The 12,452-nt window shown below is 41.5% G+C and overlaps 1 pseudogene across 1 annotated transcript; it reads right to left on the bottom strand.

Annotated features, from left to right (window-relative positions):
• Positions 1–4,822: 4,822 nt before the first annotated feature.
• Positions 4,823–5,536, bottom strand: LOC306657373 (ferritin light chain-like; annotated as a pseudogene). The gene has a single exon. The product of its transcript is annotated as a ferritin light chain-like (transcript).
• Positions 5,537–12,452: the final 6,916 nt, after the last annotated feature.

Below are 12,452 nucleotides of genomic sequence, written 5' to 3'. Positions count from 1 at the left end.
GATAATATAAAGAAGTGATATTGGACTAAGGGTGTAGCTTAGTGGTAGAGTACTTGCCTAGCATGTCTGAGTCCCTGGGTTTGATCCCCAGCACCACACACACAAAAAAGAATTAATATCACTCTTCATATGCTATATGAACATATGGCCCCTCCAGAACTATACATTAGAAGAAGACTAAAAATACAAGAAAATGGATCCTCAGCACTAGTGGGAAATCATACTTCTTAAGTAATCTTCTATTGCATTCTTGCTAAAAGGAAGGGATTGATGGCTTATTTAATTTGCCTTTTCACTAATCAAATCCTCCCTGCTTGCCAAGGAAGTATCTTCTTCCAACATCAATAGGGGGATAATCAGCAAGTCTCTGTGATATTCTGACATGGTCATCTTTAGTTCTGAGGACATACTGCAAGGGATGTAGAGAAATCCTTTCCTAGAACCTGAGTGGTGTAAGCACAGGAGTGACTGTTTAGAGTTATAGGTCATGGTCGTGTCAATGCTAAACACAGGACCAAGTGGCAGGAACTCTGTTTTCTTTGTGGGAATTGAACGCAGTCTTTAACAACTGAGCCACATCCCCAGCCCTTTTTTAATATTTTATTTAGAGACAGGGTTTCACTGAGTTGCTTAGAGCCTCACAAAGTTGCTGAGGCTGGCTCTGAACACGTGATCCTCCTGCCTCCCTCCGGAGCCGCTGGGATTACTGGCGTATGCCACCACACCCAGCTCTGTGTTTTCTTTAATAAAGTTATTTTTAAAATATTTTTTAGTTGTCAATGGACCTTTTATTTATGTATATGTGGTGCTGAGAATCGAACCCAGTGCCTCACACATGCTAGGCAAGTGCTCTACCACTGAGCCACAACCCCGGTCCCTATTTTTGTGTGTATTTGTAATATGTAGCCCCTATAAAGTGAGGGACCCATGGTAGGGGGCCCTTTCTGCTTGGATATAAGGACAAGATTGCACTCTTACCACTGCTGTATGCCTACTTTTTACCATAGACTTGCAAATTGTAGGTGCTCAGTAGAAACAGACTTGGGCATACTGTGAAGGCGTTTTATTCTCTTGGACAGTAAAGCTGTACTCCATGGATGACTGCTCTCTGGTCTAACCACTATTAGAGTATATATAGCCATCTATTGGTACAGAAATGACAAACTTCTTCTGAAAAGGGCTACATAGTAATAATTTATACTTTGTGAGCTCTACTGTCTTTGTTTGAATACTCAACTCTACCATTGTAGTGTAAAAGTAGCTGTAAATAACACATAAATAAGTAAGACCATGTTCCAATAAAACTTTATCAAAACAGGTAGGAGGGTCAATCCCTGTACTAAAGCACAGGAGGACAGGGACAATGCCAGCAAAGTTTCTCTTGTTGAAAATATTAAAGAAGTAGAATTATCAGGAGTTGATCCCTGCTGAGGACAATGCTGCCCTATTCTGGGCCCCTTCATTATTCTGGAGACCAGTGGAAGCTTAAGCTGAGATCCTATCAAGAGATACCAAAGGCATTCCCAAGGCTTGCTGGCTTGCTTTCCTCTGGGCTGCTAGTCCTCCTTCTGGCTTTCCTGGTTCCCCATCTCTGACCGCATTTGTCTTATTATAAGGGTCTCAATTTTCTATCTCTTCTTTTCCATCCTAGCTATGCCTCTCAGAATCACCCAGGGAGTCTATAAAAATATCCCTGCCTAGACCATATCCCAGGTATATTAGCCTGGTAGGGGTATCATAACAAAATACCCTAGACAGGATGGCTTAAACACCAGAAATTTATAGTCTGGAATAAAAGTCCAAGATGAAGGTGCCATCAGAGTTGATTTCTGGTGCAATCTCTTTCCTTGGTTTGCAAGTGGCCCCCTTCTCTCTGTGTCCTTACATTGGGAGTCCTCACGCTGTCCTCACATTAGAGGTTAGGGTTTCGACATAGGAATTCTTTTGTGGGGGTGGAATTCAGTTCATAGCACTAAGTTTTTGGGTTGATTGGTTCAGGTGAGTAAATATTAATACTCGGCATGGTTGAGGAGCACTGGTAGCCATTTAGATTTGATTTCCTGGCTTGGTTTCATTCTCTTATTCTTCCAGGACACAAATCCATATCCATGCTTGGTCAAGCTCTTCTTTGACCAGCCCTTACATCAAGGGAAGGTAAGAAACAGCAGGAGGAAGGAGATTTGGTCTTTGGTCTCTACTTGGCCTGTGGCAGGGTTGTTCTTTATGGTGGGACCCATAGCAGCAGTAGCAGGTCTGCAGGCGAAGAGGAGGCGTTTGGTTGTGTCGTGCTAAGTTTGAGGTGCCTGTGAGATTATCACATGTTGTTACCATAAGCCTGGGATTTAGAAGAAGGTCTTGACTAGAAAGAGATTTCAGTCTTTATCAGCAAACAGTTGTAGTTTAAATGCTTGGGAAAAGAGGGTCAAAATGAAAATCTGGAGAATTCTAGCACTTAGAAAGGGTGAGAGAAAGCATTTTAAGAACAGGACTAGCAAGAAGCCATTGGGTTAGCTGGAAACTAATAAGGGCTGTCTACCCCACCTCCAGAGTATCCCAAATCTGTTTGCTATTCTCCATGTCTATCCCACCCAAGCTGCCACCCCCCTAACTGGAATTGCAGATCTAGCCACCTATATAATCCACCCTCCACATGGTGATCAGAGTAATATTAATTTGCAAATATAATAATAAAATTCCTCTGCTTTAAAACCCTTTAAAATTTTTCCATCGTAGCATAAACTCTGGCCTTCAGAGGTCTATAGGATCAAGTTTCTGCTTCTCTCTCTGACCGGATCACTCCCCTTGACTTCTCCCCAAGCCCCCAGGACACACTTGGTTCTTTCTGTCCCTCAGTGTTAACATTAGAATTTCCCTTCTGCTTGGTTCCATCTCCCTGGAACATGAATCCCCTTGATCTTCCTCAGCTGGCTTCTTTCCAACATTTAGGTTTCAATGTCACTTCCCAGCCTTCCCTTATCATCCAAGTTAACTCATTTAGTCTCTGTTACCCCATCCTGCTTTATTTTTGGATCAGCACTATCACGACTTGAGGTTCCATTGTTTTGTATGTCTATCCATCCCAGGAAGCAAGCTCTGTGAGGACCTTGTTTTTCTTGGCTTTGACACATGCCCAGTGACTAGAATAGTGCCGAGCACATAGTAGGCACTCAATAAACGTTTATTTAATAAGTTAGTGAGAGATCAGCACCTTGAAATCTGGAACTGTTATGACTCACAAATTTCTCTCAAACTTTTTCGCAACTATCTAATTACATTACCACATGTCTTTTGAGCTCTCAAAATATGATTCATGATAATAAAAGCATGAACCACAAATTTACCTTTAAAATTCTGGAGAGACAAAGGGAAAAGAGGAAGACTTAATGTATGCTTTGATTTTAATGAAAGTTTCAGATGAAAATCTGCTGTGATATAAACCTAATGGTTTTATCAACTGCAGTCTCCCAAATATGGGAATCTTTTCTGGACTTGGGGTCCAAACCTTTGAACCAATGGTGGTTGACAAGTCCCTAAAGCAAAGCTTCCCCCCAACACCTTAGCCTATCACCCTGCCCTCCTGTCACCTTCTACCCTGTGAGCTATAGAAGCAATGAGAATTTTTTCAGAATTCTCTTCCATAAAGAAACAATGTCGATAATTCCATGCCCTGAAGAATTTTCCATGGTTACAGAGTCTATATTATGAAACACTTTTTAAAAGTGGGTTATAGGCACTTTTCTATCTGCTCTGTGTAATTCTAATAGATTGTGTAATGCCTCATGAAGGGCCTGGATGCTCACCACCCACATCTCCAGCCTAAAACTAGGTTATGAGTAAATGAAAACTCTGCAAAAAAAAAAAAAAAAAAAAAAAAACTTCAGCTCTTATGAAAATCCTAGGCTCAATATGCCTATTTCACAGGGCAGAGAAATTCAGATTGTGTATTAAATTCAAAAACCTAAATAATTATTCAACTAGTAATCAAACCGTAAGGTACTCCTTTTAAATTATGGAAATTCTCACTTCCACACTAACACCAAGAGAACAGAGCCCCCATATGACGTCAGTCAGCAGGAGACCACAAAGGTACTTCCAGAACTACCTGATAGCTCTTGCCGGGCTTTTACCTGAACAAAGGAAACCTGCCACACGTGGGGTTTCAGGGAATTTGGGGGTGGAGGAGGGGTGGGATAGAATGGAGAGGTTTTATCGAGTCAGAACTATGCCTAATTTGGGAAAAGTGCCCAAGTTAAAATAATTGAATACCAAGTCATTTCCCACCAGGCTGGCGGAGTTCGCTAAAGTCTGCTAAGCTTCAACTTCTCTGTAAATTCTATAAAGATGTTTGAAGGCCTTACTTTTTGTTCTCTCTGAATAAATGTCTCTACTCCAAGAGACCAGCCTGGGAAGATATCCTTATCTTGCACCACTGCAACAAAGCCCGAGGCCCCCCATCCTGAAATTCTTGAACCCTGTGCTCCACCCTACTTTAGTTTAGGAAACTGATAAGACAGCTGTGAAAATAGAGTGTAAAACATTCTCTCCCATGCAAATCAGCTGGCACAGGTTGTACTATTAAAAATGGGGCCAGGTGGCTCTCCGTTTTCACTTTTTAAAAAATGTTATCAGCCAAAGAACAATTTTTTTTTTTTTTTTTTTTGGCTGGAAAAAGCTTTATTTTCATTGGTCCAAGGTTTGGGAGGGGCTCCACGGTGGTTAAAAAGCTGCCTAGGCCGGAGGGGGAGGGAGAGGGAGGAGAGAGGGGCTCAGGCCAAAGCTCTGATGCCAGGATATTGCAAAGGAGCCCCATCTAAGGCCACACTGCTTCCAGGGCCTCCTAGTTGTGCTTGAGGGTGAGTCTTCGAAAAGATACTCGGCCAGGGCCAGCCTGCGGGCCTCTAGATGGTGGAGATGGAGTCAAGTGGTCTCCCATCTTCTTGATGAGCTTCACCTCCTCATCAAGGAAGTGGTTCTCCAGAAAGTCACAGAGATGTGAGTCTGTGCGGGTAGAGCCCAAGGCATGAAGATCCAAAATGGCTTGGTTCAGGTTCTTCTCCAGGGCCAAGGCAGCTTCCATGGCATCCTGGGTGTTGCCCCCACTCATCGTGAGAAGGTTTCTGCACGTCCTGGAAGAGGGTGCGGGCTGCCGCGTTGGTTTTGCATCTTGGGGAGACGCTCAGAGGCCTCGCACTTTTCTTGGCCAGTTTGCGGAAGAAGCGGCCCACTCCCTCCAGAGCCACATCGTGGAGGTGGAAATAGTAGCCCAGAAAGAAGTGAGTGTAGGAGGCCTGCAGATGTAAATCGACCAGGTGGTTGAGGGCAGCCTCCACCTTAGTAGAATAATTCTGATGAATCTGGAAGGCCATGGTTGGTCGTCCATAAGGAGACCTAACCACAAACAACGGAGTTAGCTGGTCCCGGAAGCAGGAGGTGGGCGAGAAGATGGTCCCGGAGATTGTAAGTGGAGATCAGATTGGAAGGGGATTGGAAACTAGAAGGAAGGGAGTCCCCGGGTCTGTTCCGTCCAAACACTGTTGAAGCAGAGACAGATCCGTAGGACCTCCAAGCACACGATGTTTCCCAAAGCACAACTTAACTACATTTCTATTACAAACTGAATTTGTCCAACCATTAGTTTGGACGTAGTTCATGTGTATGAATTCATTCAAACTTTGTCTTATCAATATTTTAAAACAGCCACAAAAGTAGAAGTCTAGTACAATGAACCCCATGTGTCTTCGACACTCATGGGCAATGATTATCAACATAGATCTCTTCTGAGATCTCCATGTTCTGAGAATAAAACACAAAATCTTGCAAGAATGTGTTCATGTATGACATTTAATTTGCTATGATACATAATAGTTTCTTTAGTGTGGTCAAAAGAGTAAATTTCACAAATTCTGACTACTTGGCTGCAATCCTATCCAAACTATTGGAAAAAAAAAAACCTGCATAATATAACTTTTTAAAAGGTATTTTATCACTTCTAATTGAAAGGGTATCAAAAGTATCAACAAGGAAGAGGTCCTGTCAGATTTGCTTAAATGAATACACACACAAATGGTAACTGCAAAGTTTTAAACATTTTGCTTGTAAATAGATGCTTCTAAAGTCATGCAAGATGCACTAACCATCTTGGGTTGGCATAACAAAATACCATAGATTGGATGGATTAAACAATAGGAATTTCCAGGCACGGTGGTGCATGCCTGTAATCTCAGCAACTCGGGAGGCTGGGGCAGGAGAATCTCAGGTTCAAGGCTAGCCTCAGCAATTTAGCAAGACTCTGTCTCAAAACAAAAATAAAAAAGCGCTGGGGATGAAGTTCAAGGGTTGAGCACCTCTGGGTTCAATCCCCAATACCATCAAAAGAAAAAAAAAGAGTCCAGAGGTTTATTTTTGCACAGTTCTGGAGGCTGGGAAGTCTGAGATAAAGACACTAGCATCACTGAAGTCTGGCGCACACAGAAGTCTGGACACTTCTGTATCTTCACGAGGCAGAGAGAAAGCAAATTCTCTGATGTCTCTCTTATAAGAGCACTAATCCCATCACGAGGGCCCCACCTTATGACCTGATTAAACCTAATGACCTTCCCAAATTCCCATCTCCAAATTGCAACCATGCTGAGAGTGAGGGCTGCAATATACTGAATGTACAGGGGTACAATTCAGTCCCACAGCAAATGTTATGCTTTCCCTTTCAGGTTTAACATCCTCTTTTCTTCACAAATTACAATGATGTAGACATTATTTATTTGCCTATGGAGGAGCAAACCTCCTCTCCCCCAACCCTGATTTTTTTTCCAGAGACACAGACACAGGCTCATTTAGGAAAGAAGAGAGACAGGAAGGAAGAATGTGGGCTATCTGGAGAATAAGAAGCCCTTTGTATCCATGGTGCAAATACAACTTTAGACAACTTCATACAAACATCACAAACTCCACTTTAGATAAATCCATTGACAGATTTTATAGCATGTGAAAGAACTAAACAGTGCCTACCACAAATTTTCTTCTAGTTGAGGGAATATATTTTCCATTAAATAAACTGATAAAGAAGTAATAATGGGCCAGGCACAGTGGCCCACACCTGTTATCCCAGCAACCAGGGAGGCTGAGGCAGAAGGATCACAATTTGAGGCTAGACTCAGCAATTTAGTGAGGCCCTAAGCAACTTAGTGAGACTCTGTCTCAAAATAAAAAAATAAAAAGGGCTGGGGATGTGACTCAGTGGTTAAACTCTCCTGGGTTTCAATCCCCAATACCAAAAATAAAAAAAGTACCAATGGGTACGTGGGATTTCTGAGTCTGTCCCTGGGTGTGGAAGTGGAAACATGGTGGAAGGAGTAGCTACTTTCACTAACGGGCTAGTTTAGAGTTTATAGAGTTAACTATCAAAGTTTAATTAATGATGTGCAGTATAAATACTAAGATCTTCTCAGAGTAACCTGGTTTAAACCTGCTTATGTTCTTCTAAAGATTGCTAGTGTTTTCTTAAAATATTTTATTTATTTATGTGGTGCTGAGGATGGAACTCAGTGCCTCACACATGCAAGGCAAGCGTTCTGCCTCTGAGCCAAAACCCCAGCCCTACTGTTTTATTGATAGAAATTAGGATGCTTACTAAGACAGCTAGAAAAAAAAAAAAAATCAAGATTCTCAAAATTCCCCTTGAATTTTCAAGTGAGTGGTTATCCAGCTCCTGTCCTATGCCACAGTTTCTGTGAATGCCCAGCTCTTGGTGGCGGAACTCTCCAGCAAAGGTGACCCACTGGAAAAGTGAAGTCATTCTTAACAGAACACTGTTGAGAACTTACCTGGGAATGAAAAGAGGGATCACTTCTCCTTATAAGGTCTCTCTGGCTGGCAATGAAAGTGCTTTGGGGATAGTAGGCCAAACCCTATGAACTAAGAACAGCAAACCAGATAATTTCATGAAGGTTATTTGAGTTGCAAAGAACTTGAGATATAACTTAAGAATAATCTAGGGTTTGGCTGGGGATGTAGCTCAGTGGTAGAGCACTTAACTTGTTATGCACAGAGACCCTGTGTTCAGTCCCCAGCACGGAAATAAAAGGCAGAACCTTATCATAGTGATCTTGCTTCAACATTTTGCTGGGAGTTTGAAGCAGATTTTTTTAAAAAATGGTGAGATTGAGGAGTAGCAACAAATTATTTGGAATATAACTCATTAAATCAATTATATATAAAAATTATATGTAAATTTGTGTGTGTGTGTGTGTGTGTGTATACTTTGGCCCTTTACCATTGAACTATATCCCAACATGTTTTATTTTTTTGAGAAAGGGTCTTGCTAAGATGCTTAGGGCCTTGCCAAACTGCTCAGACCCACCTCAAACTTGTGATCCTCCTGCCTCTATCTCCCAAGAAGCTGGGATTGCAGGTGTGTACCACCATGCCTGACTGTCATTATTCTTAGTACACTGTATTATTGTTTGTGAGATTAAGAACCAGGCTTGAAAGTTCAGGAAGTTTCTGAATTCAAATCCTGACTCCAAAGTTTAGTAGCTGTGTGACCTCGGGCTAATTTATAGGCCTCATAATTAAAAAAAAAAAAAAAAATCTGTGAAGTAGAGATACTACCTACCTTCACAAAGTCGTTATAAGAAGTAAATAAGATAATATATGTAAATAACTTGCCATAGTGTCTGACATAGAGGAAAAGTCAAATAAATGGCAAATGCTATTATTAGCTTAGCAGATTGAACTTCAACAGTTATAAATAACTAACCTTGCAAAAATCTGAGTTAAAGATTGCTTTACTTAACTGCCAGAAACACCTTCAGGGGAGGGAGGTAGATGTTCAGAAGTTTTCCCCAGTGTTATTTTGCATATCTTTGGGGTATTTTTGTTGTTGCTGTTTTGTTTTGTTTTAAAAGCACTTTATAGTATCCTTCTAGTTCATAGGATTATCATAGTTTCTTTACCATGACACAACAAGCTATGTCTTCTTTAAGCCTCCCTTTATAGGAAATAGTGGGAATAATTATCAAGTACTTTTGGAAATACTCTAAGCAGTAAGAAATTCAATCAAGGTTCTAGGGGTTCATATACAGTGTTACATAAATTAGGGGTCTCAATGTAACATGCTAAGGACTAAAAAGGACAATTTACTTCCCCAGTGGGACAGAGTTGCCTGAGTGGACCCCTCTGACTTTTGCCATCATAACAGGACCAATTTGAACTGACCAAGTGGCCCCAGGGGTGCTCCCCTTGGGAACACCCAGACTAGACTGATCTCTTTTTCTACTATTTTTTTTTTTTTCCAATGTTGCAGATTGAACCCTGGGCCTCCCTCACACATGCTAGCAAGTGCTCCACCACTGAGCTGCACCCCAGCCCAGTCTCTATTTCCCATTCACAGTGAGGAAAGCAGCATTTGCCTACTTGAGTGTGAAATTCATCTGCTGATTTCAAGGGGAAAGCTAGAGGCCGAAGATTAAGTGAGGAGATACAAAATTTTTCAGTAAAACATTGTGAAGTGATAATATGAAATGACACTCTCGAGTCCTATTTCCCATCAGCGAGGTGCTTGAGAATAGTGGATCTGATTAAGACAGAGGAAAAATGTGCCAGAAAACAGAAAGGATGAGTCTTGCTGTGTGGTCTTTTGCTCCTGGCAAAAATGTTCTGAGTATTAAGAACTATGAAGGGGTGGTAGAAAATTCTGCTTTTATGAATAGTGTAAATCAGATTTTACTAATCAAATGCTGAAACAGGGGAGTGATTAGAAAATTATGGAGTAAAATGCTCGTCAGTGTGAAGCCTTGCTAGCTGCTGGAGTTGGTGTCACAACGTGTTCCCAGGTAGAACCCTGGCATACCGGTGCCGGGGGCATCCAGTCAATCAGATTTGGTGGGATGCAAACTAAGTGGGCCTGTGGTGTTGCAGGTGATACATCTAGGCTCCTTCATCCTGAGGGCCATTACACAATGTCGCTCAATCTTGAGTACTATAATGGCCCCTTTTAAAGGTTACTACAAATTCTCCACCAATCCTTCTGTTTACTTCGTTACTTTTAGCATAATGTTATCTTTAAATGCATAAAACCCAAACCAGGTACAAATGCTTAAATTTAAACAACACCCTGGAGCCCATGATATTTAAGTTGATAATGCTAATTTAATGAGATGGATGGTGGTATTTTGCTGAACTAAGTAATTGATTACACTGTAAATATGGTACTGATCGCCACAGGGCAGTTTCTTTTGATTTTGATGCATCTTGGTAAGTTGTAAAACTATCCCGCTCAACTTTTCTTTAGTCAAACTATTAAATTACCTTCCTGAAGACAGCAGTAATGTATCATTCACAAGCTATGACTGACTCTATTCTTTACTCATTTGTAAAGGACAATTGGGAGTGCCGCGCCATGCCAATTGGATCTCGAACACAAAGCAAACAGGAGCAAAACCATGAGGCAGAGCTCAGTTATTAAGTGGCCAACTTGTTCTTAATGGAAACACTTCACGTTCACCCTTAGCCACAGATAGCTATGGAGCCCTTAAAGTGGAACAGAATTTTAAATTAATTTCCATTATTAAATGGCTACTTGTGGCTAGTGACTACCGTGTCAGATAGGGCATCGTCCTAGTTCATACATTTATTATGTTTTTTTAGATTATCATTGAGATAAAATCTCTAGCTGTGTGAGTAGGGCAATGCTTTTAACCTCTCCAACCCTCAATGCCTTTATCGGTAAATTGGGGATAATGAGATATAACACATTTAATCTCACAGCACAGTGCTGGACAGGAACAGCACTCAAACCCTAGAAGTTGCAGAAGGGTGATAAGCCAGGAGGAGGGTTCACCCCTGCCAGAGTTGCCATCATTACTGCTCCCCCACGTCACCCCTGGGTACACTTATTCTTCGACAGACACATTGACATTTTCTCTATCATATGGGAAGTATCAATGGAGACATCTTTTGACTGTGTTGCTATTTTATTAATATGTAACAGGCAAACTAATAAAAATAGTGTTGTTATCATGCAAATATGGCTTGGATTAGTCACCCACCAGCAAGCCTTCCATCTTCCGATTCAATTGCCCTTATCCCTCCAGTGAGCTACCTGTGTTCTCAAATAACTGTCATAGAAGCACCAAATAGACAAGGTGCTTAGGACCACATTTTAATTTTTCTGGGAAACAGGAAACCTAAGCCCCTTTCCAATTGTAGTGGAACATGATGAAGTAGTTTACATGGCGCTGTTGCCTCTGCTCTGCACCTGGGGGGGATGCACTTCCATTCTCATGCCCAATTTCCAAATCCATTTTATTCCTGGCAAACACTCTGCATCATTATCTCAAATCTTCTCAAGCATCACCTCATCTATGGGACCTTTTCTGACCCTTACAGGTAACATTTGTCTCCTCTGCCTCTTCCCTCACTCTGTACCTGACACAGATTTCCACTGGAGCAATCATATTTTTTTCAGATTTATTCTTACTTTATGGACTGTATTGTGTCTCTCCAAAAAAATAAGTGTGTCAAAATCCTAATACCCAGTACCTCAGAATATGACCTTGTGTAGAAATAGGATCTTTTCAGATACAATTAGTTGAGATGAGGATAGGCCCTTAATCCAATATGACGGACTGGTGTCTTTGTAAGAGAAGAGACAGAGACACAGACACATAAAGGAAGAATGCCATGCGGCCAGGGAGGCAGAAATGGAAGAGCTGCAGCTATAGGTCTCGGGATGTCCAGAATCCCAGGAAAACCACCAGAAGCTAGGCAGAAGCATTAAAGCATTCACCTATAGGCTTCAGATGGAGTGTGGTTTTGCAACAATCTGATTTCAGACTTCTGGTCTCCAGAGCTTTGAGACAAATCTATTTCTGTTCAAGTCACCCAGTTTGTGGTACTTTCTTTGGCAGCCCCAGGAAACTAATATACCTTCCTAGGCCAGATGGTCCCTGAGGACAAAGACCTTGTTTGATTTATGTCTGTGTTCTTGGCAGTTGCAGTGTCCAAAGCAATCCAAAGGGTGACCGAACCTCGTTGGGTGGATAAGTGAATGAACATAGGACTCATTCTTTTGCCTTAATCTGGCTTCAAATTGGAACTGCAGAAAAATCACTTTAAATATATTCAGGGTAACTGCATATGGCCACACAGGCTAGGCAGTGCCTGATTCCAGAGTTGTGTGATGTAGCGACCTTCAATTATTTATCACTGTACAACTTAATTTACATAAAATGTCAATAGAACAGTGAACTTTCATGCCATCTGTTAGAATAAAACACCACCATTGTGAGATTCAGCTCTTGCTCACCCTGCCAGTAGCAGAAGTCATAAATAATTACCCTCCAGATCAGAGGTTGGTCCTCTAGCCAAGTCCAGCCTGCTGCCTGTTTTTGTAAATAAAGTTTTACTGGAACATGGCCATGCTTACTCGTTTACATATTGTCTTTAGTACTATA

Source organism: Sciurus vulgaris, assembly GCF_902686455.1.
Source record: "Sciurus vulgaris genome assembly, chromosome: 3".
Taxonomy (NCBI): Eukaryota; Metazoa; Chordata; class Mammalia; order Rodentia; family Sciuridae; genus Sciurus; species Sciurus vulgaris.
This window is presented reverse-complemented; position numbering and strand designations above follow the sequence as displayed.